At 38.9% G+C, this 27,965-nt stretch overlaps 2 protein-coding genes and 1 long non-coding RNA gene across 5 annotated transcripts in view; all 3 read left to right on the top strand.

Annotated features, from left to right (window-relative positions):
• LOC145436402 (uncharacterized) overlaps positions 1-27,965 on the top strand; it is a 493,503-nt gene that overhangs the window by 156,184 nt on the left and 309,354 nt on the right. The window lies entirely within an intron of this gene.
• Positions 1-27,965, top strand: part of LOC145436850 (cyclin-Y-like protein 1) — a 95,718-nt gene that overhangs the window by 42,318 nt on the left and 25,435 nt on the right. The gene's annotated exons all lie outside the window — the stretch shown is intronic.
• LOC145439357 (uncharacterized) lies at positions 12,427-13,119 on the top strand. The gene is made up of 2 exons (XR_013915167.1): positions 12,427-12,557; positions 12,720-13,119. It is a non-coding gene; the product is annotated as an uncharacterized LOC145439357 (long non-coding RNA).

The following is a 27,965-nucleotide window of genomic DNA, read 5'->3' as shown; positions in this document are numbered from 1 at the left end:
AACGCCGTCGGCGTCTTATAACGTAATAATGTAAGCTGCGTCGGGTGCTGCTATAATGTTAGGAGCGAAAATAGTAGAAAGTCCACGTCTGGACACCGGTAAGCAGGTGCGCATACTACCGTAGTAAAACGCATAACAGAATTCATGCAAAAGTCGATATTGCTTTGTTATGATTTTGATGTTGTTCCATACCGATTGGGAAGATAGGACTCCTAATTTCCTAACTAACTACATAATCCCTAGTAACGTAGTCAGACGCATAACGGAATTTACGCAAAATCGGTATTGCTCTGCGATGATTTTGACCACTATGTTTTGATAATAACTTGCTTCCGAGAAATAAATAACATTCATTATACGTTAGACGATACTTTTCTTTGATTTTCATATTATGTGTATTTAGGGCTAATGCGACATCACTATGTTGGCGACAGGCCTGATTTGAACACACTAATTTTGCGAATTAAACTTATCGCCCAACACGGACACTCAATGAAGAGCACCCTGGAAACCCACATAAATGCTCCACAATTCTTGACATATAATATACTGAGCATTAGGGTGGTTCAAAAATAACCTTTTTTCCTGAATCTTGCAGGTTACTTGATTAAATCGTTAGGTAGCCTTAAAAAACGACGCACACCAAATTTGAATTCATTCCAACCAATATTCGCGGATTTCGTAGAGTTTGAAAATTTTGAATTTGCCTAAAAATGCAAAAAAAAATTTTTTTCAAATTTTTCTGCCAACCCCATGAAATTGTTGCGCTGTCTTCGAAAACGATGCAAAACAAATTTGACTCAATTCGAAGCCGTAGAAGTGGAGTTATTTCAGTTTTTCTTTGATATTTCTGGGATTATCCTTGATTGGTGGATCATCTCAGATTTATCATCAAAAAACTTGAATAACTCCGCTTCTGCAGCTTGGAATTGAGTCAAATTTGTTTTCCATCGTTTTTGAAGACAGCGCAACAATTTCGTAAGGTTGGAAGGAAAATCTGAAAAAATTTTTTTTTTGCATTTTTAGGCAAATTCAAAATTTTCAAACTCTACGAAATCCGCGAATATTGGTTGGAATGAATTCAAATTTGGTGTGCGTCGTTTTTTAAGGCTACCTAACGATTTAATCAAGTAACCTGCAAGATTCAGGAAAAAAGGTTATTTTTGAACCACCCTACTGAGCATATAATAAGCTGACAAAACCTATACTTTAGTACTCCGAAATGTACAAGTACTTTACCTTTACACGACGTTTTTGTAAAATGAATACTAATTTTATTGAAAAATAAAAATTATGTACTCAAGTAGGTTTTTGTCTACACGCACCAACTACTCGAGTGTTTATGACACAGGAATGATTCATTAAGTATAGCGCAAGCAGCCCAAACCTATACTTGAGTACTCCAAAATGTACAAGGACTTCGCTATGTACTCCCTCCACGTAAAAAGTGACTAGGTTTTAGACTACTTTATCGATTTTCGAAGTTGCGCAAATACCACAATTTTTGCTTGCTTTCAGAGCTGGCAACTAAATGCAAGACAGACTTTACGCAAAAGTCTCTATTCTGAAAATTTTATCAAGTTAATAGTTTGAAAACTTATACTTGAGCACTACAAAATGTACAAGTACTTTACCTTTACACGACGTTTTTTGTAAAATGAATACTAATTTTATTGAAAAAATAAAAAAATAAAAAAGAGCGAAAAATGACATTTTATCCCGGAACGCAACAAGAAAAATCGTATGAATTTGTAAACTACTTATTCATGACATAATAATTCTACTTGTATACTTTTTCATATTTTGTAACAATTTTAGTAGTACTTAAATAAAATTCGGAATATAAACTAATCGAAAAGTTCGGTAACCAATTTCGCATAGGCTATGCATACAAATGAGGAAAGTTACATGAACGCGTGTTAACTAATTGTATTATGTAGCTTGTAATTCATGCAAGTTTCGAAACTTCTACACTGAGTCTTTTAAAGTAGATAGAATCGAAAAAACTAATCGAAAAAATTTCGAAGTTTGGATGCGACATATTTGGGTTTTTAAAAATTATTCATACCCATGAATCGAAATACTTTTAACTAACTTATGTTTTCGACATCATAAGATAACCGTGAAGTGTACAAATTTCGATGTTGCGCAAATACCACAAACTTTGCTTGCTTTCAAAGCCGGCAACTAAATGCAAGACAGACTTTACGCAAAAGTTGCTATTCTGAAAATTTTGTCAAGGTAATGGTTTAGAAACTTATACTTGAGCACTACGAAATGTACAAGTACTTTATCTTTAAACGACGTTTTTTGTAAAATGAATACTAATTTTATTGAAAAAATAAAAAATAAAAAAGAGCGAAAAATTACATTTTATCCCGGAACATAACAAGAAAATTCGTATGAATTTGTAAACTACTTATTCATGACATAATAATAATTCTACTTGTACACTTTTTCACATTTTATAACACTTTAAGTAGTACTTAACAGTTTCAGTTTTAGATAAAATACGGAATATAAACTAATCGAAAAATTCGGTAACCAATTTCGCGTAGGCTATGCATACAAATGAGGAAAGTTACATCAACGCCTGTTAACTAGTTGTATCGAGTTATCGAATGATTTTTTCCTTACATCAAAACAACTAGAATGTGTAACTACATTAAAAAAAAACGTATTTAAATGAGCTCCAGGGCATTGTGATTATGCAGCATACCAAATTTCATCACACATTTCATGATGGAACAACTTCAAAACTAACGCAGTTCTATAGCAACTTTTGCCTAAATCTGTTTTCGGTAGCGTGTACATATACATAATCAGCTTTAATAACATAATTACCATGCTAATATGTGACTCCTCACCTTGAAACTTGGTACGTAGTTGTAGGACATTGTGATTATGCAGCATACCAAATTTCCTCACGCATTTCATAATGGAACAACTTTAAAACTAACGCGGCTCTACATCGACTTTTTGCGTACATCTGTTTTGCGGGAGCGTATAGCACGTACCCATACATAGCCAACTTTAATAACGGAATTACCACGCTTAACATTGAATCCCAACTCGAAACTTGATACGTAGTTGTAGGAGATTATGGCAATGCACCATGCTAAATTTCATCACACATCTACTGATGGAACACCTTTGAAACTATCGCAGTCGAATACCGACTTTTACGCATATCTGTTTTTCGTGAACATGCATATACCCATACATAGTCAATTTTAATAACAGAATTAGCATGCTAAACATTAAATTCTCACCTTGAACGTTCGCACACAGTTGTAGGACATAATAAAAATGCACCATACCAAATTTCGTCAGACATTTCATGATGTAACACCTTTAAAACCAACGCAGTTCTATACAGACTTTTGGCTAAATTTGTTTTTCCGTAGCATAGCACGTACCCATACATAGTCAACTTTAATAACGGAATTACGATGTTAATAATCGACTCCCCACCTTGAAACTCGGTACGCAGTTGTAAGACATTATGACAATGCACCATGTCAAATTTTGTTACGCATTTCATGATTGAACAACTTTAAAACTAACGCATTTCCATACCGACTTTTGCGGGAGCGTAGCACGTACCTATGCGTACTCAACTTTAATAACGGAATTACCGAGCTAGACATTGAATGCGTAACTTGAAGATTGGTTCACAGGTGTAGGACATTATGACAATGGGACACATCAAATTTCATCACACATTTCATTTCATCATCTTACGCTTGTAACTCGTACCGGGCTTGTATGTGTCCACTAGGGTTGTTCAGATTTGAAAAATTGTCAGGAAACATCGACCATTGTATAATATATGTCAACAATTGTAGAGCATTTATGTGGTGCTCCAGGGTGCTCTTCATTGAGTGCCCGTGGTGGGTCATAAGTTTAATTCGCAAAATTAGTCTGTTCAAATCAGGCCTGTCGCCAACATAGTGATGTCGCATTAGCCCTTAATACACATAATAGAATATCAAGGAAAAGTATCATCTAACGTATAATGAATGTTATTTATTTCTCGGAAGCAAGTCATTATCAAAACATAGTGATCCGAATTATCGCAGAGCAATACCGATTTTGCGTAAATTCCGTTATGCGTCTGACTACGTTACCAAGGATTATGTAGTTAGTTACGAAATTAGGTTTGCTATCTTCCCCATCGGTATGGAACAACATCAAAATCATCACAAAGCAATATCGACTTTTGCGTGAATTCTGTTATGCGTATTACTACGTTACTATGCGCACCTGCTTACAGGCGTCCAGACGTGGACTTTCTACAATATTCGCTCCTAACATTATAGCAGCACCCGACGCAGCTTACATTATTACGTTATAAGACGCCGGCAGCGTTTCATTGTCGATTTAATCACCCTTATTCTAGTGACATGAAAAGGACTGAATCCTATGAAAGGTGGTGACTACAAGAATCGAGCGAAAGCGTTGTTTTACACCATCTGATCGTGCTGGATGCGTTTGTGACGTTAACGCTATTACTGATATATTATGCTATTTATTCGAAATTAATGAACATTAATTAATTAGTGATGATGCCATTTCTAAATATTTACACAGGTTTTGTGTATCATATATAGTCTTAAATACACATAAATTGATTCTGCTGAGGAAAGTATCTAAATGTGTACCCTTAGAAATCGTATTCCCATAAACCACGCCTAGTTCAACGTTGATGAGTGTCATTTCTCTAGTGTTCTCGTGAACATAGATAGCCTTAAATACACATACAATCATGCGAAGTTGATCGTGCGAAATGTGCGTAGAATTTTAATATATCATCATAAAAATCGCGCCTAGTTCAACATGGATGAGTGTTATCTGAGAGGTCATATATTATCCGCGAAAATTCAAAGTCCTAAATACACATAATAGAATATCTGGCGAATATAGTCTTGTATAGATATCATAGTTTCCGAAATTTATGTGTAATCTGAATGTTATTTTTCTCTCGAAAGCATGTTATTATTAAGTTTCGGAATTTAATGACTTTTGCAAAATGTACCCTTAGGGTATGAAAAGGGGCGTGGTAATTAGGATGATGTGGCGCTCTCTGATTGGACGGTACCAAACGATTCCCATAACACTACTCTCCTCGCAACTGAAAGTTAATTTATCCACGAGAGTTATAGATTCGGTACTAGTTTTCACTGAGGAAGCCTTGAAACCTTGAATGGCCATGTCGCAGCATACGAGACATAGTGCAAAGCTACGAATAACACTGGAAATAACACATTTCATAAGTCATGATAATCTCACTGAAATCGGTATGGTAGAAAAATACCACAAAGTATCTTAATGTGATGGAAAGCAGGCATTTTGTTCTTTGTGGTTACATGAAAGGCACATGTTTGAACTTTCACATAGTACATTTCGTTGTGACGTCATAATAACTAATAAGTGATACATAGTACATTTCGTTGTGACGTCATAATAACTAATAAGTGATCATTAAATGCGATGGATAACAGGCATTTTGTTCTTTGTGGTGACATGAAAGGCACATGTTTGAACTTTCATATAGTACATTTTGTTGTGACGTCATAATAAGTGTTCATTAAATGCGATGGATAACAGGCATTTTGTTCATTGTGGTGACATGAAAGGTACATGTTTGAACTTTCACATAGTACATTTTGTTGTGACGTCATAATTGATCATCATCATCATTGGTTTATTAGCAATTTATCGGTTCAATACACCACAAAATGCGATACAATGAAAATATAGGAAAGTGTCGAAGCGACTTGGATCAGTCTATTGAATCAGGCACCCACCATGGCCTAGGCCAGAGGTCTCAAATACGCGGCCCGCCAGATCATTTTGTGCGGCCCGCGTCGGCATGTTGGATTTTTAGTATTCGACAGTATTCAACTGCAACACATCTTTTTTAAGATTTGAGAACTTGAAATTCGCTCTAAAACTTCTCCAAATTCCTGAAACTTTACTCATCAAACTTCACTATCATAGGCTTACCATATTTTGAAAATGTAAAAAGAGGAGACACTTTTTCAGAAATTTGCAAGATGCAAAACCGGAGTAGAATTCTCAAAAACCGGTGAATTTTTCCCACTTTGTGATCGGTTTGACTAAAAAAAAAAAAAGGTCATCACTTCCGCTCAGAGCCCAAAATACCGTTTTTCTCTCCACATTGCCGGGTGGAAGATTATACAAAAAAAAGGTCATCTTTTCGCTCAGAGCTAAATTCACCGTTTTTCACTCCGAAATATCCGCCGGACCGTCACTTCTGTGCTAATTTACGGCATATCACTCGCAATTTGCTCTAAATCTGACGTAAATTTTCAAAAAAGAGGTCAAAATCTCAAAAAAGAGGACAAAAGGGCGTCCTCCGAGGACACTTTAAAAAAAGTCAAAAAAGAGGACAAATCCTCTTAAAAGAGGACGTATGGTAAGCCTACACTGTCACATCACCTCCAAAAGTTACCATGCGGTGGAAGATCACGTCACATTACTTGTTTAGGATGATAGGACTTGACCCATTGATAATTCGTGAATTTGTGATTTGTACTTGGGCGCGACATTTTGTAGAATTACTCGAACTCGTACTGAATGGGTGATAAAATAAGGATGACTCGAGTTGAGTCGGGTGAAACGTTACAATCAGAGAAGGACATGTGACTCGGAAAGCCGTGACTTGGTACAACCACAGACGCAACCAAATACCAAAATGTTATAGTAAATGAACTGAACAAACTGAAATAGTAATATATCAAAAGGTCGTCGCTTGCGCTGTGGAGCGTATTTAGCCATCAAAGTAGGCCGGTATGGCAACCATTGGCATTTCTGTCCCGCCTCCTTAATGTGAAGTTAGTTATTTCCTGCGTAATGTTAGGTCTCTTGAACCATGGTAATATATTGCCTATTGAAGGTGGCGAGTATAAATTAGCGGTGTTTCGCTCCATTGCTGTAACACCAATGGATTCGTCGGCGACTAAAAACTTATATTGCTATAACACATTAATCAGTCGACAGTTGTTATTGATCTGTAAATCTAACGCTGATTTGGTTTTACTTTGGTAATGATAAATAGTCAAGTTATCAGGAGTATGCCCGCAACCCAGATTAGGAAGTATCGCTCCAATGCTTCGATCAGATCAAAATATGTTAAACTTTTCTATAATCTACCGATAATTGCGACACGTCAAATGTCTGCTAGCTGCCAAATTATAACGCGACAGCTTTTACGATGTCATGAGATGCATTTGTACTCTCGCATGGTGACTACAACTAGATATTTTGACAGACTATGCCAAGTACAACAACAATTTTATTCAAACATTTGAAAATGTGATATTTTTCGTACTAGGCGTGAATTCACGATAGTAAATCACATTTCGCGTTGCGTGCATTATGCCTGTTTTCAAAGGTCCCGTAAAATAAGGCCTATACAAGGAAATACATTGAAAACCCCTATTATTTTTGCTGCGGCCCGCGGCGCCATTAAAAACTAGAAATTGGCCCGCGAACACATTTGAGTTTGAGACCTCTGGCCTAGGCGATGTAAAGAGGAGGCATGCACACTGAATGAAAAGTAAAGAAGATAGTATAGAAAAAGGCAAGTAGCAAAAAAAGGCGAGGCATGTCATGGAAGGCGAGATCGATAGGTCAGTCGTGGTCCGGTAATGTTGAGGATGGACTGATATACTCGAATACACGACTAGACTCGAAGAGTATTACGTGATTCAGAATCGAATCACTCAGGTACTCGATTTTGCCCAGACCTAGGTGTAACTTGCTGCTTGCTGATTGAATCATACGTGAAGCTAGAAAAGGGAAAAGTAAAAAAAAAAGATTCTTAATACATCTCTATTTTCAATGGATATATAAACTAGGTACGATCTCAATTCTGAAATCAAGTCGCACTTGATATAGTTGCTGGGAAAAATAGTACCTGAATCTTAGTATCGCAAAAATTCACCGCGTAGGCCTATTTTTAATGTATGCTTCATTTGCGAACGTTCAGAAATAATTAGCGGGGACTTCAAAACTAGTAGGCTACTCTGAGCAAATATCATGCATATTCGAGCGACAATGATTGCTGCCGTACTATTGGAAAATGATCCTGGACATGTCAATAAATTTTCGCTGTTCAACAATTTCGTCCTTTGCGCTACTCTGTTATCTTGCAAAATTTACGGAGCAAACAGCGGTACGTACCGTTCGATGACTCACGCGAGATCAATTATGTTGAGTGAGATTGTTTCATGATCTAATAGCCACGTCTTTCATCATGTAGCCGACGTGTTTTATCCGGATCTTATGATCAAGTGATGGTAACTGAAGGTAACGATCATATATGACTTTTGTAGATCATGTGATTATTATGCGAAGGTAAAGCTTAAATTCACAATTATGGTCTTATAAAATTAAGTGATCCTAAAAGCTGTTCACTTATACAGCATCTAATTAACCGAATTCAATGATGTACACCAACATATTCAATTCATGGTCCAGTCGACCCATATCTATAACAACAATTGATTTTGTTGAGCACTGCCTCGCTCATGATGTGTAGGCTACACATCGATAGGTGATCATAGCAATAGCAGAAAATCCCACGTTGACATGAATTCTGTGATATCACACCCTTATATATATATAATGCGACTTATGCAACATATTTATGCAGAAGTTTAAAAAACATCCATTGAATCGTTATGACTTCACAGTCGTAAGCATAATTTTCATGCTTTATGACCGTTGGAGAAATACATCGCTTTGAGCTACGCCAGAGTAAAACTGGTGAATACACGCATAATCCGAGTAGTATCCTTTTCCCCAAGGAAAATGGCGAGATTGACGTAAACTTTTACGACTTCAGTAATGGAATCAAATTGATAATTCTGTGCAATACATGAAGACATCAGATAACGGAATAGTGTTAGGTGAAAAATTGGCACGAGCTGCAAAGGTAGCCTATATAGACGATTGAAAATGAAGACTCGAAATTACAGAAATTATGCTTTGATGTTCGAGTACAATTACAATTACAATTTGATGTTCGAGTACATTAAAAGCTAAATTAGTCCACTGGTGCATTCAAGATCTGCTGAGGAATATGCACAATTCCCCATAAAGAGATTTTCTGGCTCATGTCGAATAGAACAGTGAACGCTTGTAGAGTGACATTTATTTGATAAAATAGGTTTTTGCGCCGCCTACCGAGATGGAGTTACGTGAAAAGACATTTGAAATGTGTATGTTAATGCCAAATGTACAACAGTACACAGCATTATTTGTATACAAATAGATGATAATTCTGTTTAGAATATTTACCCACATATTGCAATATTTGAAAACCGACAAGGCGGCCAGCTAGCTATATTTGTTGCATTATTATCCATGATGTCGAAGGCACTCTCTCTGATGATAGTACTTACCACAATATAGCACAGGATTGGGTATTATTTTTACCGGCGGGCCAAATGTGCAGCAGACAATACATTAACGGATCAAGACAAAAGTTATGCATTAATACGTATTGTAGCTATTGAAATTCTCCATATGGCCAGATTTCGTCAAAAATATTAGTTTTTTTTTTGTAAAAAATTGCCTCTTTCTAAGCCAAAAACGTTTTTTCAGGCCAAACTACATCGTCAGGATAACCAGTTCCAACTAGAAATGAAGATAAGAGGTACAATTTTAACATCAAGTGGGAAAACACCTAATTTTCATACGTTAGGTCAAAATTTAGTCAAATTTCAGTTTGTTTAAGTCAAAAAAAGGCAAAATTTTGATTTATTAGGTCAAAATCATTCTTCTAGGTAAAAACAATCGCCCTAGTAATAACTGTTCGATTAGCGCGAGGCACGAGGATAGTAGTAAATACCATCATTACAGACTTACAATTGCGAGTTACTGTACCGCAAATTTTAACCCTTCACGAATTATTAAAGTATGGATCGCACAGGGTATAATTTAGGGTTGACACGGTGCCAGAGTTATCTGTTAATATGTATGTATTATTTATTGAATTTATTACAAAAAAATCCTGCGACAGTTTTTACATATCCAAGGTCAATGTGTTGGGTACTGTAGCCAATAAGCGAGACACGCAAAAAATATGACTTTATCGTGAGAATACATGATAGGAATTCTCCAACTGTTTCTTTCTTTCTGGAAAACATAGTTGAAGACCGTTGGGAGGAACTAGTGTAGGGGTGTGAAACGAGCGAGTTCAGTCCTATGAGACTCATTCATTTCGAGGCCAACCCCTTCTGCGTCGAGGAACATGAAAACATATAGTTTTGGCGAACAAACCGCTGATAAAATGCGGTGCCAAAATCATACGCGGCGACGAAACCTCGGTCTAAAAATGACCGATGCTGGATGGCCGAACCTTTCGAGATGGATTGGATATGCTCAGTTGTCGGCACGGAATAGTCCCGTTCTTGCAATCTGAGTATAGTGCAGCTGCGATACGCGGAGGAATTTAGTTTGTCCTAATTTGAAATCGCGTGCGTCAGACATGTTTTGTGGAGCTGTGTTGTGGTGTGCGCGTTCTGTATGTCATAAATGCCCATAAAATCATAGCATACAACTGTAATATTAAAAATGAATTCTTTTTCATGGGTGAGGCATCGGGTCGCGAGATGCCACAAAAACTCAGATTTTGGTGGTAATCTAAAAGCAGCTTTACCGTTATTAAAACTATTATGAATTTTCAAGTTAATTTGAGCTAAAGAGTAGAACACACAGTATCGTGAGTTTATTTGCTCTTCTCATAAACTCTCGAGACAGAAGTTGGAGCAACGTATCACAAGGTAGCGAGCTCTAATGTGCCTATACTCTCCTTGATCGTTTTGCACCTTATGTTCCAAGATATACGGCAATAGCCTTAACACAAACATGTGGGTTTTTCATCCTTTCGACAAACTGGAGCCTCCGGGACCTTTGTGTCAGCTCTCTAAAACGATTTCTGCCTGCAAGCATTTTTCACTCGCGAAAATTACGCTGTATTTTGGATAGGAGTGCAGAACAGATTTTAAGACCTTTGCCATCCAAGCACTGGTAGACATTCTTGTACAAATTCACAACAACATTGTTTGGCCGAGAGGGGTTTTAGTGAAATAGTTGAAAGCAAAACGAGCGAAAAAGTTGACTTTTTAATGATACACTTGATAGCTTAAGCTAAATAGTAGCCGATTTGTTACACATCTAAACAAAATGTTGTTACGTATCTTCATCTCCTTTCTATATAACAATTTTCGATTAGTTTGTGTGAATGAAATTTATTTTACAAAAAAAGTGCGAATAGAGCTCAAAATGTTGAAATGCACTGATATAGAGAATTACGTAGGGGAGATGTGGTACCGATGGATCACTGGGACCGAAAATACTTTGAAAATTCTGTATGATAATTCCATGATTACACTCCATGAACTTGTCTACAATTGCATGCTGGCAAAATCTTTCCTCGCATACAAAATAATTCGACGTTCGCGAGCTATGGGGTCTCTCACAGATGATTTGTTTTTTGGGGGGTCTAAACTAAATTTAGATCGACATATACATTTTTCTTTGTAACCTTCAACACGAACATACCAGCAATCATTTTTATTGTGAAGTGTAGGGCTTGTATCAGGCTATATAATGGCACCTATTATTGTTTTCAGTACTTTCCTTGAGTGGACTTCTTTTCGATTCATGTATAAAATTCTTAGGGTGGGGACCGATGATGCAATAGCCAAATCAAGCAAAATAATCAAGCATACTAATCATGAAACAAATGAAACATGCCTACGTACAGAAAATCTTTATCTAATAATTGCATATGATGTTTTATCGCTATAACGAGGTATTTGGAAGTCACACTGTCGATTTTCGGGCAATATGTATGTACCCACAAATTTATAAGTTCGAGCCTAAATCGAAACGTGATTTTATGACAACATTTGAGTTAATATTTATTCTATTTTTTGACAGTTGCGACCAAACATTCTTCTTTGGCTTGCTGCAGCTTAGATTATAATATACTGAGCAAGAAAAGTAGTCACATTGAGTTTTTTAGGGTATATGTGTCATAGGTCCCCGGGTCGTGTGTCATTGGACCGATGACACGTTCGAGCAACAAATTTTGAACGTCCATTAATATTTTTTGAAAAGACGGATATTCATGTATATGTGCGCGATAGGTAGAGTGCTGAGCCAGCAAAAGATCTGCTGTTTTCGGCTGAACATTTCGGGGCCAGCGATCATTTTCCAATTTTCGATCCATCGGTACCACATCTCCCCTATTTGTGCAAGCCTACATGTGACCGCTGTCAGGCCATATTGCTGGAATATATCTATCAGATCTACCATAGTTAAATGCTAAGAACTGATAGTCTCCGCCTGTTGTTAAGAAAAGATGTATCATGACGTGTAATTTTATGTATCTGCAGTATTTTCGTATACGCTATCTGATTAATACCACGTGATCAATACCATGGCGGAAGAAGGTCGAGATCACAATTCTAGTGTCGCTGATGTCACGTCCACATCATTATCACCGGGAACAAGCGGTAAGTGATGCCCGATGTAGTGCAGGGCAGAGTACTTGAAATTCAAAATAATATTAGCGACATAAAATAGTCATTAAGCTATTTTAATACAGTAAATCTTCGCTCATTCAATAAATAAGATGCAGAACCTGACACGCAGTACAATAATCATGTGTGTCTTAGGGTCTGCAACTTTGGCTGAAGGAGAAAATGTCTATCAGAAGTTCGAAAATTGCTCTCTTAACGTCGCGGCCGGAAATCAGACCAATGTAAACAACGTCTTCTGCAACATTACCATTGGTGAAGGAGGAACAAGTCCCTCGAGCCAATGTGAGTGCGCTGTTTTTTTATTTATTTAATACGGTATCCTAATTGGGTAGAATGATTTACTTCCAGGCACGTTTTCAATGACGCGCAAAATTTGTTTTAAAATACTTCAAGGCCTGCTAGTCGTGATAGTTTTATTAGTGATCTTGGGTACAATCTGTTGACACATGAATTATGCGCGATTAGACCCCCTTGTGTAGGCTGGACGAACTCCGAATTATGACCTGCTATTTATTGAAGGACCGTTGACCGATACTTATGCATGCGGTACAATGGAAAGGGAATGTTTAGCAAAAAAACTCAGCACTGGGAACCGGGATATGGGACTTTATAACCTAACCCTTAATGTAACCATTACCCCAATCCTCACGTAACCTTAATATGATTCCGAAGGCTTTCGGAGACATAACATAATACCGAAATCATTTGGGTTAAGCCTAAAAAGAGGGTTGGTTCGATTATGTTCACAATAAAAACAGCCTCGTGTTCACAATAAGAACAGTCGTTATATTCGCACGATAACGTCAGTCGCAGCACCAACACATCTTCTGGAAACGATGTCCGAGTGGCAAAATAGTCCAAAAACCGTCACACGCCATGTCCGAACGCCAACGCAGTCCGAACGCTTCCCAGCCTGATGTCCGAACACGCCCCAAACACGTCTTTCGATTGGCAACATAGTCCTAATACAACCGGACATGAAGTCCGAACCCCCCCCCCCCCCCCCCAGACACGATATCCCAGTGCCAACGCGGTCCGAACACACCTCTGACATGATGTCCGAACACGCGCAAACACGATTTCCGATTGGAATCACAGACCGAACACACACCAGACATGATGTCCGGAAACCCCCAGACACGATGTCCGAGTGCAACCACGCAGTCCGAACACACCCCAGACATGATGTCCGAACTCCGAACACGTGATGCCCCAGACACGATGTCCGAGTGTCAACGCTGTCCGGCGACACCCCAGACATTATTTTCTAAACACACCCTAGACATGATGTCAGAACACCACCAGACATCATGTCTGGGGTGTCTCCGGACTGCGTTGCCAATCGAAAATCGTGTTTGGGACGTGTTCGGACATCATGTCTGGGATGTGTTTGTACTGTGTTGGCTCTCGGACATCGTGTCTGGGATATGTGGGAGCTACGATTGACGTTATTGTGAATATAACGACTGTCCTTATTGTGAGCATGAGACTGTTCTAATTGTGAACATGAGACTATTATTATTTTGAACTAAACTGTTCTTATTGTAAACATAATGGAACCAACCCTGTAGAAACCTAACGATAATAAGGGGGCCGGATACTCGAATCGGTCGAGGGAATACAGAGTCCGCACACTAATGAATGGATTATTATATATTATCAGAAATTTTATTTCTACGTAATACGCTCTGAAATTAGTCTTTACTCGTAACGGCAAAGAACAGCTCGATTTTAATTTATGTAAGCAGCCGTTGTTTTGTAATGCTCTGATGTGAAATTCATAATGTTTCATTTGACCATAAAATTTCCAATCTTTGTCCGGCGCACGGGGCTTGGGCCTACTCCTCGCCAAGCAGCAACGTTCAAACTGAGTATAAATAAGCACAATCAAAGATCAATACATATATTCATATTCAAAACTGAGCAGAGTGGTTTTCCTGCGGCTAGGTAGTGGCGTCAGGGATGCATATATAACTTTTTATAGGACATGCTGGTGGCTCTAACAATCACACTACAATATTTACAATGCGCTACGTCTGGGCACAATTCCAGTATTGCAATCTGAATCGAGTATTAATTTTAATGATTCGATACGAGTAGCAAAAATACGATTTTTTGAGTACTGAAATTATACACTGGTCGCAACTGAAACTAAATTTAGTAAGATGAATTAAAGTTTTGATACTATTTTCCACCGATGAAGCCATGAAACCTTGATTGGCCGTGTCGCAGCGTACGAGAGATAGTACAAAGCTACGAATATACCTGGAAATAACACATTTGCGAAGTCATGATCATCCCACAACATGATCAAGAGGTGCAGTGAAATCGGTATGGTCGTAAAAATACCATAGTATCTTTAATGCGAAGCATAACAAGCATTATGTTCTATGTGGTGGCATAAAACGTACAAATTTGAATTTTTACATTGTAAATTCTGCCGTGACGTCATAATTAGTGATACTGGAATACTCGACTAGACTCGAAGCATAATACGTGATTCAGAAACGAATCACTCAGGTACTCGATTTTGCCCAGCCCTATATAGTACATTGAATATCAATTTACTGTGTCGATAAATGATTCGTTACGCGATTATAAGCAAGGATAATACTCGTGACGTGATACTGACCAGTGCTTCCGACAATCCAACGTTTCTGCAATCAATACCGTGGTGTTATATAGGGTTCGCATACGTCCTCTTTTAAGATAGGGTTACCATATTTTGGAATCAGGACAGGAGGACACTTTTTCAAAATTTTCAGAATTAGAATACTGGAGTAAAATTCGAAAAATGATGACACGAAATTTTGTTGGTTGATTAATAAAAATGGTCAACTTTCCAGCTCAACTCCAAAAATACAGTTTTTCATTCACACTAAAAAAAGGTCGTCACTTTCGTTCAAAACACGAATTTCCTATTTGGCGTCATTCATGCTCATTTTCACTCGAAGTTATCCACTGTCTTAGCTCTAAAAGCTGTAAAGGATGACGAATAGTCAAAAAGGAGGACATTTTCAAAAAACCTGAAGAAAGAAGACAAATCTTCCCATAGAAGGTCGTATGGTAACGCTATTTTAAGAGGAATGGTCATATCTTTGGACTTTTCTGAAAGTGGCCTACGAGGACGCCCAAATGTCCTCTTTTTTGAGATTTTGTCCCCTTTCTTGAGAATTTTGTTTAAATATAGCATAAAATTCGACTGAGACACAGTAAATCGGCACTGAAGTAACGCCTCGGCGGCTATTTCGGGAGCTGAGCCGGAAAGCTGACCAATGAACAACGGGAAATGTATTCAGGGGTTGACCGAGTTGTCCTCTTTTCAGGTCTCCAAAATATGGTAACCGTGTATACTGTATAGGCTAATATTGCGCTGTTCCGCGTTAACGAATGTTCAGTTTCTCCTATAGTATTTCTTTAAGTCAAAGTAAACGTTTTCTCACGAAGAAATGGATTAGATATGTGAAATAATCGATTAATATTACAATTACGATTTTTCGAATATAACCGATTGCGCTTAACATTACTTGAAAATGCTGTAATCGTCGTAATCGATTACGAATGCTAATCACGACTACGTGTCTGAATACGACAATAGTTATACCAACCTGGTATTCACGTTTGCGTAGAGAAATATAGACACTTGCCACAGTAATTGTTTTTTCTGGCGCGGCTATTCATCGTCATTTCCTGGGATGGTAACTTTCAGCTACAGCAACTCCTCACCAAACAAAGTCTTATCGCATGCTTTCACCTGCAGTCAAATCGCCGTATGAGAACGATTGCTCGACCAACTGTATGCCATAGGCGCCGAGTTACGGGGTGGCGGGGTGGCGCAGCCACCAAACCAAATCCAAATCCGAGCCAAAGCCAAAAAACCAAATCCAATTTGTTATATTCGATCGTAAGAATTCCAAATGGATCCACTACAGAAATTATATACTGTGACTTAATATGTGCAGCTTATTTTTCTGTTTCGCTGCCTTCGGCAGCTCAACACGGTGCATCATGGATACAATACATGTGAGTCACTTCATTAGATCATAGCTTCCGTAGGAAAACGACAAATAGCGGTTTTCTAGATTCATCATCATAGCCGATGCCTTCCGTAACCTAGTATTCGGTAATGTGTAACCCCCATGCATTCCTCCTCCGTCCATTTCTAGCACGAAAAAAAAAAACAGCACTAACGAGCATTCATTATGCCAAACTTAACATTTTCATTCCCTTCAGTATCCAAACCCAATTAGGCGATTAAATTCCATTTGACTGGGCGAGCGAAACAGATTTGCTTTTCGGTGGATATTTGACTATGTGACTGGCTATTTCTCACGCTATATTGCAATTTAAATGAAAACATTCGTACTGTATGTGAACTTGAGTTGGAATAAAAATGTCACCTCTCGAGTTATCATGAGTTCATCGAAGCTCAGCATTGTGACGTCTTCCCAATTCAGTTATCATACACAATTTTCAACTTTAGCCCCACTGCACGGATCTAGTACCAGTAATCGTACAGGAGCAATATTCTGATGTAAGCCTACTGGTAGTTTAGGTTTATTGTAGGAACGATTGCAATTTTCAAAATCATATTTGACGTGAACAGCAAATTAGCAACCGTTTCAAATATGATATACCGTATATCTGAAGCTGGTAGACGTCACATTGGTGTGATAGACTTTTTCGTCTCCGCAACAGACGTGTCCACGGCCGCACAGATTTCCTTTTATGGCCGCTGGTTGGCCACCCCTGGTTTACACGAATGGAAATTTTAAATTAAGTAGGCCTACCTTCCCAAGTGAATAGTATATTGATATTGAAATGAACCCGAATATTTTCAGCTGACACTCGTCATTTTTATAAAAGTCGGCCTCTACCGTCAATCAATCAGGTTTATTATTATTTTCATCGTTTCAAAACATCACAAGACTGCGATACAATGAAAAGATAGGAAGGTGTCGAAACAACTTTGATTAGCCATTAAGATCAGACACCCACCTTAGCCTAGGCGAAGTAAATAAGAGGCATGCACACTGAATGAAAAGTAATGCAGAGAATATAAGACGCAAGCGACAAAATGGGGTGGCATGTGGCGGAGGGCGAGGTCGATGTTAGGTTGTGGTCCGGTAATCCTGAAGACTGGCTAGTATTGATTTAGAAGAAATTGCTTGTATTTCGACTTGAATGCGTTTCAACCGTCAACACGAAATCTTTCGTCTTTTCGCGCTCACAACAGGCAAATGCCATAAACATTTGTTAGATAATCTTGCTTGCTCGAAAATAATCGAGGTGACAGGTTTCTTGTCTTCGGGAGACGCAGTCCACACTTCATTTGGGGGCCTTGGAGTCAAATGATAAGTTCACAGACAGAGCACTATCTGACACCAATGGAATGCGAAATGGTGTACTTTTTTGCCAGCGTACCCACGCCCGGTCGTGTATTTTCCTCGCGAATCCTACACTGGAATGTATAAAGACTTCGACGTTCATTCAATTCAACGTAGGCCTAATAATATAAATAATATGATTAGTTATAAATAATTTGCGTTTGTGGCCATGCAGGTCTTCCCGTCAAGAATCGCGTAGTATGTAGCGAGATAGTCGAAGTGCTTGAGTAGCCGAGTGCAGGTCAAGTCAATACCAATAAGATTGATTCAAGTCGAGTCACCAAAAATCCTGTCATTACATTACCCTAGTTTCGGCCCCCGAGCGGCATCGTCGGCAATGTCGGAATTGTCGGCAATGGCGGCATTGTCGGCAATGTCGGCATTGGCGACATTGGTGACATAGCCGACATTGGTGACATTGGTGACATTGGCGACATGGACAAAATAGATAGACGTCGACATTGGCGACATTGGTGACATTGGTGACATTGGCGACATTGGCGACATGGACAAAATAGATAGACGTCGACATTGGCGACATTGGTGACATTGGTGACATTGGCGACATTGGCGACATGTACAAATCAACGACACCCGTGGGTGACGCTTCAATTCCTCCACAATTGCTAACCTGTTTATGTAAATTGCAAAATTAGTTTACCAGGCTGCCATTCACAGATCACACCCACAGTTTTCACTTGTCATTCGAAATATATTCAAGTATACTAAAGGCGAATTGGCACAGGATAATTCACGGTAATCAGTTTTCATCATCATTGTTTATAAATGAAGATAAAAGAGTGTGTATGCCTTACTGCGATACTGCTCTATGAAATATGAAAAGTTACCATTTGCGTGTGCGATTGGATAAGTGAATCTCACACATCGACACAGCCAAGTTATATCATTATTAAGTAAAGTCGCCGTTGTGCAGGGATGCGAATTTGCGTGTTTTCCCACACGATTAAGCTCGGTCCACCTGATGAGTTTGTTGCATTTTCGGGTAATCATGACATTTTTCGACTGCATCGGTCATACGCCAGACCGATATTATTTATTATGTTTCTGTATCTGCCGACTTGTAGCACGGCCCACTTCTAGGATTTTTGTAGCCGATAAGGTTGAAAATGAACGGTATCGCGCCGGTTTACAGGCACATGCGTTCAGATGTCACTGCGTCCGTGTATATTAATGGACTGCCCTAGTTCGTTTTCGGCTGTGGTGCGGATCCTGGTATTCGCTATGTATATTAAGTGACAGTGTTGGGATGACTCGATTAAGTCGGACTCGAGTCACTCTTTTCGTATGACTTAACTTGACTCGAGTCGCTTTGCAAAAATGACTTGACTTGCGGGTTTAGAAATGTGGATTGACTCGTGACTCGGAGCAAAATTTATGAGGCAATTTCAAGTCATCAAGTAACGGTGTCAATCAAAATGACGGATATTGCATATATTTCACTGGGCGGGCCTCCATTCCTCTATCACAAATAAATTGACCGCAAACGAAGTGATCGGAGCTCCTAACTATAGTAGTAAAATAATCTAATGGCAAAATATCTCTCTTCTATGGACTGTTCAATTTCTAATTCTATGATTTTATAATAATAGTTATTGAAAGAGTTCAAAAAAAGAGTCCAAAATTTTTTACTGCAGTAACTTTACTTCTACTGGTTGGAATTGAGCTAAAATTGGTGTGCATTATCTCTACTGACAGTCTAACTATTTTATAGAGTCTGCAAAAATACGAATTTTTCTAATTTTTACTTTTTAAATAATAAATTCAATACTTTATACAGCAAGAACCTCACTTCTACTGGTTGAAATTGAGCCAAATTTGGTGTACAGCGCTGTTTTAGCCAAAACATTAATTGTATAACATAACCAGTGAAATTTAAAAAAATATTGAGTAGGCCAACAGTGTTCATTTTGGTCGGCACAGGCACTGGACTCGGGTATGCTTCGTATGCCGTGCATAGCTAGGAATTTTTTTCGGTATGCCGCATACCCAGAATTCCATTAGGTATGTAACTGCTTGACTAGTTAGTGAATTGTGCGATTTAGAAATCAGCAATGTATTTCGTAATCTTGCTGCCCACTTGAGAAAATCAGCAGCAATACATTGATCGAATGCGGCTAATTAGAAGATGCGATGCGAGGCAACAAGACCGAAACCTCAATACTAGAATGATGTTAATTTGTATAGGCCTGAAAAGTAGCAATTGTCATCTCCTGCTGTGTAGAAATATGATATCTGGCTCGCCTGCCGGTACTATTGCGTCTGCTGTGATTGTGATGTCGTACTGTCACAAGACATATAACACGGGCGGAATTAATTCAAATACATACTGGCTGTAATCAGAATCATGCGGAGTGATTGACTTTTATTTGCGGTAATACCAAAAACACAACGATCGGAAGATGTGTTGCAGGCTCCTTTAAAGTTATTGTCGCTACTGAACAGGGTCCAGAGCATGGAACTTGGTTTATTAGCCGTCTTCGAAAATGCATATTCATTTGTTCCCGAGGCGGACTGTTAGCGTAACGCGTATTGATGGGAGATTGTGAGCTTGCAAATCAAGTGTACACTGTAGGCTACAGTCGGACTCGCTAGTTATCTTACGGTAGATTTCGAGTATATATAATAATCATACGTGCGAGTTCATTAACACGACGAAGCTAATGCGATAGATTATTATCGGGATTGGGGCACGTACTTAAAACCTAATAAATTGATGCTACCTTGGAAATTTTGAAATCAATTCAGCAGGATGTCTGCTTAATAGTATCGTAATTTTGTCACCATGTACAACCGACTATTGAACGTTTGCGAGTCGGCTAATTCGTCAATTCTGACTATTATGACGTCGCCCCTTCATGCCGTCATCGATCACGCATACCTTCGGTAAATTAGGGTTCAGCGCCTAAGGTGGTCAGTAACCTGTTGTAAAATTGAAACCAAATTTTAATGAAGCTTATGAATTCATGTTACTTGTCAACCATCGGCACCGATCTCACGGATGTGTAGATGGCTAGTGCATTGCATCATATCGTCTCTCGATTCAAAATAAATGGCAACTTTCAAAAAGCTATCAAAATGCAATAACACAATTATGCCTCATACTGTGAAAAATCAACTTGGCTATAAATTGTGACTCGACTTGACTTGACTCGAATCGAGTCACTTTCAAAATCCCCGTGATTTGACTTGAGTCAAAATATGCATTGTGCAATGAGGTACTTTGTTACTTTCCTTCGTTACCCATTTTTGGAACTACTTGAGTAGTTTTCCTCTACTTTCAGTACCTACTTACACAAGTAAATCCGCTTTCCAGTTACTTTCTCTTTAACTTCGTTTCATTTGGTGAATTACTTATTTACTTTTCGTTATTTACAGTTTATCAGGAAGAAGTATTTTAATAATCCGATAAAAGAATGAATAAGATCAAGACGATGAAATTCAGTGGCTGTTTTCTCGGAATTTTCACCATGATTCTGCGAAATGTATATCTCTCTCGGTCAATATGATTTATGTAGCTGTCCTATGTGGTATGTGCAAACTTTAAGACCACATCATCGCCCATATATCAGTTTCGTCATAGTAAATAACACTCATCAAAATGTTTGGAATTATACGATCTTCCATATTTCCAGGTTCCTTCCTAGTCGATCAAAGCGTGAATGTAGTATCTAAATCAACTTGTCCGTATCGTTCATCGTCTCATTAACTATGGGCCTTGTACTACGATAAAAAGCGCCATACCGTCATATATTCTGTAAGGGGGCACTGGGGTTAAAACATGTACATAACCACTTTTCAATGGCAAAGCTATCATTTGTTTCGCATGATGCAAGAGAATCCTTATGCCATAATAATTCCCTGGGGATGTAGCAACACAGAACCAGCTCTCAGTTTCCAGGTGTTAGCGATCTATGAGTGCGTATTTATTATTGCTTTTCAAAACTACTTACTTACTCGAGTAGTTTTCAAAGACAGCAATTCCACTTCCACTTGAAATAGTTTTGAGCTGCTTCGAACAGCACTGCTTCAACTCGTATTTGAGTATACCGGTATATAATTCTGCATCACCATTTCTATTTCAACACGCGTCTCCTTCTATATTGACCACCTTTTATTAACATATATATAAATGTAGGGTGTATAATCATGATACCAGCCGGGGCTCGGTCGTAATCTTCTGTAACTGTACAAAAGCCTTGATCAATATAACAAATACCGCTACAAATTTCAATACGCCGCTTCCCCGTACTTGCCATAATTAATTTCGACACCAGTAGGAAAACTGTTGCTATTTATGAATTGGAATACACTAGGTTCCCGTTCAAATGTATCGAATACTGTGAGAATTTGTGCTACTGAAAATTTGTTGTTGCATCAATATTTGACAACGTAATTGTCACACAACGCGCCGCGTGAGTAATGCACTAGCAAGTAACACGGCTCGACAGTGGAAGCGGAGTAATTGCAGTCGAATAATTTGGATTTGAATAAAATAATATTTAAGGTGGCTAGTTCTCGAACTAGCCAACGTAAATACTATTACAATCAAATCCAAATATTTCGACTGCAATAACTCCGCTTCGACTGGTTGAAATTGAGCCAAATTTGTTGAGCACCGTTTATAGACAACCTAACAATATCATCGGGTGAACAGAAAATCTTGAGAAAATTTTTATTCATTTTTTAAACAATAAATTCAAAACTTTGTTCTCCTGTACCAATACGGCTACTGCTTGGAATTAAACCAAATTTGGTATGCAGCCTTCAAGTAGGCAACCTAACAATTTTATCAAGAAGCCAGTAGAATTTGAAAAATAGTCATTTTTGCATACTCCTATTGCGAGTATGCCGTTTAGGCCTACTAACAATACAGGATAACTGCAGCATACTCACCATACCCTGGTTTAACGACTATGGCTTGTACAACTACTATGTTATATCGTTGCAATGATGACGGGATTTGATTTGTTTGCCCACGACAAATGCAGAAGCGACATCGAATGCGCGGGAAAAATTAAGTCGAACATTTTGACATGTAGGAGTGACTGGTGATTGCGTGTGTCATAGCTAATACTTTTATGGCTTGTCTGTCAAGCATCTGTACAGTAGGGGTGTTAAAAAATGACTCTTTTCTCAAATCATACTGGATACTTGATAAAATTAATATGTTACCTAATTAACGAACAACTGCACACCAAATTTCGTTCCATTCCAACCAGTAGCCGCATTGCTACAAGAGAAGAAAGTTTGATATTTATTATCTGAAAATATATAAAAAAAAAATTAAATATTCTGTTCAACCCATGATATTGTAAGGTTGTGTACAGAAACAATGTTCAACAAATTTTGCTCAATTGCAACCAGTGTGAGCGACGTTATTTGGATTTGACTAAAATAATATTTACGTTGGTCGGATTACTATTTTAGTCGTATCCAAATTTTTGAACTGCAATAAATCCGCTTCCACTGGTTGCAATGGAGCGAAATTTGGTGAGTACCGTTTCTGTACACAACCTAACAATGTTACGGGGTGAACAGAAAATTAAAAAAAAATTATTTAATTTTTATATAATAAATCCAAATCTTTCTTCTCTTGTAGCAATGCGACTACTGGTTGGAATTAAACCAAATCTGGTATGCTGAGTTTTTTAGCCAACCTTTCAATTTATCAAGTAGCCAGTGAAATTTGAAGAAAAATGTTATCTTTGAACGGTTGAACACCCCTACTGTACAAAGAGCGTAGTAAGACTCAACAATATGGAGAAATAAAATATGTCCTCTCATAGGCTCATACAGTGGCGTATCCAGGGGGGGGTTTTAGGGGGTCGGAACCCCCCCCTTTTCAAAATCCTAAAAATTGATGTCAAATATAGCCTCTAATATTTGCTAATTTATTAGTTTAACATATTCGTTTTTACGTATGAGAAGGCGAATATGGCGTCTTAATGTTATTTAAGGGGACTAAGACCCCTACAAAATATTGGAATTATGCGCCGAATTAGTCGAAAGGATAAAATAGGTCATTATAATTCGCTAATTCCATACGAATTCTGCACTTGTTCAGCTACATTTCAGCTGTGGCAATCGCCGACGTTCTCAACTTTCTTCCCTCGATTTCTCTCTCGCCTTGCTAAAACGAGAGACTCATTTTAGGAAAATCTAATCTAATTGGCCGACGCGATACGTAATTGCAAAGACGAAGTTGTCGGCAATCAACATCGCTCGCGAATTCGCTCCACCTGCTCGCCTTGAAATCCTAATTAAGAATTGCTCGCGGCGGCGTGTTGATTGATCAGCGAGACGCAGACACGACGGCACCAGAACGACAATGCTATTCTCAAATCCACATTGTATTCGCGATTATTGGCGAGAAATGGCCTAGGATTGACATTCACATTTCAAAATACAAGCCTAGCAATCCACGTTCCCGATTGTTAGGTGGCTTGCTGTCGTCCAAATACAGGCCTATGTTGTCGCTGAACGGGAGAATTGAGTAGGCCTAGTGGTAAAGCCTAATTATATCGGCTGACAAGTTTCTCTGTCGATCAAGTTATTATCCCAGTGTGTACTCTGTATTAGTTGACTGACTTGCGTGCTTGCAATTAAGGTCTAATTATCTTCGCGCGTACTACACGCTCAGCCGTACGGCTAGTAAAGCCATCGAAAAGCACACATTCGTGTACGACGTACACTGTTCACACCACACCTCTCTGTGGCGATCGCCCTCGTTTATGCTACCGCCCTATTCCTCGCTTGTTCGTCCGCTGCGATACTACCGACCGTGCGCATAATATCGTCAAAACCCAACAAAATCGCGCATCTCTGACCGGAACTAGGCGCTTGAAGACGGGCGGCATTTGCCGGCTCATGACTAAATGTGAGCATTTACGAATTTCTTTCAATCAGACCATAAAAGAAATGCGATTTTCAGGCAATGTCCGTATCGTATTCGTACATCTCCCACTCACCGCAAATCTCTGTTTAATATTAAACTATAATGTATTAATTATTCGCCAGGGCGTGGAGACGAGTGATCGTAATGATGACGTCACAATAGCCAATTTCGTAACGCAAACCCCCCCCCTTTTTCGCGCTCTGGATACGCCCCTGGGCTCATGCCATATGCCATGATTTTAACATGCCTTTTGAATTTTGGAAATGAGGGTTTAAATCAAAGTGGCTTAGAACGAAGCCGCGCCATGGGTTTTTGTTTTCGCTTATGGCCAGAAGTGGGTAAACATAAGATATTAGACACCAAAATCGCTAAAATATGTTAATGCTATACGTGCTACCATTGAAAATGATTATTTTAGACATCAACTAGAATTTTTTCTTGTTTCGCTCGATTTAGCTAGCTGATAGCAGGGATGGCCAACATGTGTCCTGCGAGAAGGCTTTGAGTGACCCGCGAGGTAATCCTCAATATTATTTATAATATCAAAAAATGAATTACCCAAGAAATTTATTTTGAACTTGCAAGGCCAACCATAAACTTGATTAGCCTGACTGCAGAATACGAGATGTTGCTAACTAAAATATCAATTCCAACGCATTGGCGTAGGTAGTGCCCTGCCACATTTTTCATAGATGTTTTTTATGACCACGAAGTAGATATTTGTCTCAGCGCTTAGTGTGATTTATTGTATCTCTATTACTTGCTTTTAGTATCTTGCAGGCTTGTAACAAAGTCACAAGGCTCCGAGTCACAAGACAATCTCACGTTTATAGTTTTGACTCGAGTCAAGTCGAGTCATTTTCAATTCACCACCGAGTCAAGTCAGCGAGCAGAGGGTCGAGTCCGAGTCATGGTAAATATGACCCGAGCCCGAGTCCAAGTCGTTGTGTTGACTGCTCAGTTTCCAGTTTAAGTCTTGATGAACCCACTTTTTATAACTCTGTTTTGGTGATATCAAATACCGTAATTTTCCAAGTATAGTACGCCCCCATGTATAATATGCACCCCTAAAATAGCATGTAAATTCTGGGGAAAAGCCTGTACCCTTGTATAGTACGCAGCCTGCATTTCAGTACATGAATAGTTCCGATTTCGTATACGATGTCATTCTGTTTTGCGATGTCACTCTTGAACAATCATTACACAACGATCGCTAATCATTATACAATTAGCGGGATTGTCTTTAAACGATAGTAGATAGCAGCCAAAGCCTGCTCGGCGAGCGGCGCGATAGTTCAGGCTAGCGACACGACATCTTGAGCACGAGGAGACCTTTTACAGATGCGATTGGTAATCATTATACAATTAACGGTATTGTCACTTAACGATAGTAGATAGCAGCCAAAGCCTGCGAAGCCCGCGGCAAGTTAGTTTAGGCCAACGAACCGACAATCGACATCTTGCGCACGATGCCTATTATAGATGCGATTGTGCCTAGGCTAACGGTTATGTCATGCGCAACAGATCTGTTGGAGATGCGACTGATTACGCAAGCGATTCTATCTCTCGCACATGATCTCTTGTGTATGTATAAATTGCGTATGGGATTGTTCGGGCCTGTCGTTGACGCGATGAATTGGCGAGAATTGCCGTGCCGCGCACGATTGTCTATTAGTGACCTAATTTCGCTCGCGTACAAACTGCAAAACAACTCAGCAGGAGATCGCCTGCTTTCGCACACGACACTCGGTAATTGGATACACGCTTCCCTGTAATTACTACGCGCGACGGCTGAAAGTGATGCGTGATTGAAAACCAACATGACGAATGAAGAAAGGTGTGATTTCAAGTTTTTTTATCGAGGGAGATTTTTTTCAAGCGTGTTGTTCCCATGTATAATACGCACCCCCCGATTTTAGGGCAAAAAATCGTGAAAATTTTGCGCATTGTACATGGAAAATTACGGTAGTTCGTATATATAATATACTAATTTTCCTCCCTTTTTCAAGTACCAGTACCAAAACGAAATCCTAATAGTGTGGTTACTCAACTATTCTTGGAAATTACAATAAAAATGTCGGTCTTGGCCGTCTGAGTCTCGGGTCATATGACTTGGTTCTAGTAATGAGCAATGACTCGAGTCCAAGACCAGTCAATACACAGATAGACTCGAGTCGAGTCATTTCCATATTTTGAGAAAATGACTGGAGTCAAGTCGAGTCATCAGAAAATCGTGGCTCGAATCGAGTCATTACAACCCTGGTATCTTGGTACCCCCCCTGAAAATTCATAATACGCCCAATTTACAGAATTGAGTCTAGCTATATTTGCAATTATGAGAGAACGTGTCGTCCAACATGCGTCTACATGTCGACACTCGCAGAAAGATTGTTGGCGATGAAACCTTGGCACAAAATGATGGACGCATGCTCGCTAAAATCTTAGATATTGATATGTCCACGTCCTGAATATTCCAGTCCTTGACAAATGAGTCTAGCGGTACACAGAGGCGACTAGCAATATATGCAAGTACCATTATTATTGACGGAATTCATTTATAACTGGAATAAATTTCTCGCTCCGCGCGGCTATTACTGGGTTTTAATGACATAATTGCTATCGATTTTGGTGCATTGTAATATAAGTCTTGTTTTCACCGTTACCTAATACGGTTCGCTCTTATTGGACGACTACTAACAGGTCATCAATTTTCAAGTGGCCCACCCAATGGTTCGTAAATCTCTTGTTGCACTTTGGCTGGAAAGGTTAGCAGCCATCCCTGGTCTTTAGTCCCAATTTGATATTTTAATGGTATCTCAACAGTCATAACGTTACATACCACCAGACTATGCGTTGGGATTGCAAGTATTCTTGCTGCACTTTTTAGTATTTTTTTGATATGGCGATAAGGGGGCGCAGAATTTTTCACTACCATCAACGGGGGCGTGTCCAAAAGGTTTGAGAACCACTGACATAGCAGGTTGGGTTTCTTGCAAACGTTTTACATGTGCAACTGAATCCGGACCTGAGCGGAACAATTGGCGGGCTCAACACTGCTGACCCCTGGTATTATCAATA

The sequence above is a fragment of the Botryllus schlosseri genome, chromosome 1 (assembly GCF_051294905.1).
Source record: "Botryllus schlosseri isolate E-star chromosome 1, Bs_hap1, whole genome shotgun sequence".
NCBI classification, from domain to species: Eukaryota; Metazoa; Chordata; class Ascidiacea; order Stolidobranchia; family Styelidae; genus Botryllus; species Botryllus schlosseri.
The sequence above is the reverse complement of the archived record's forward strand: the minus strand, read 5'-3'. Positions and strand labels throughout refer to the sequence as shown.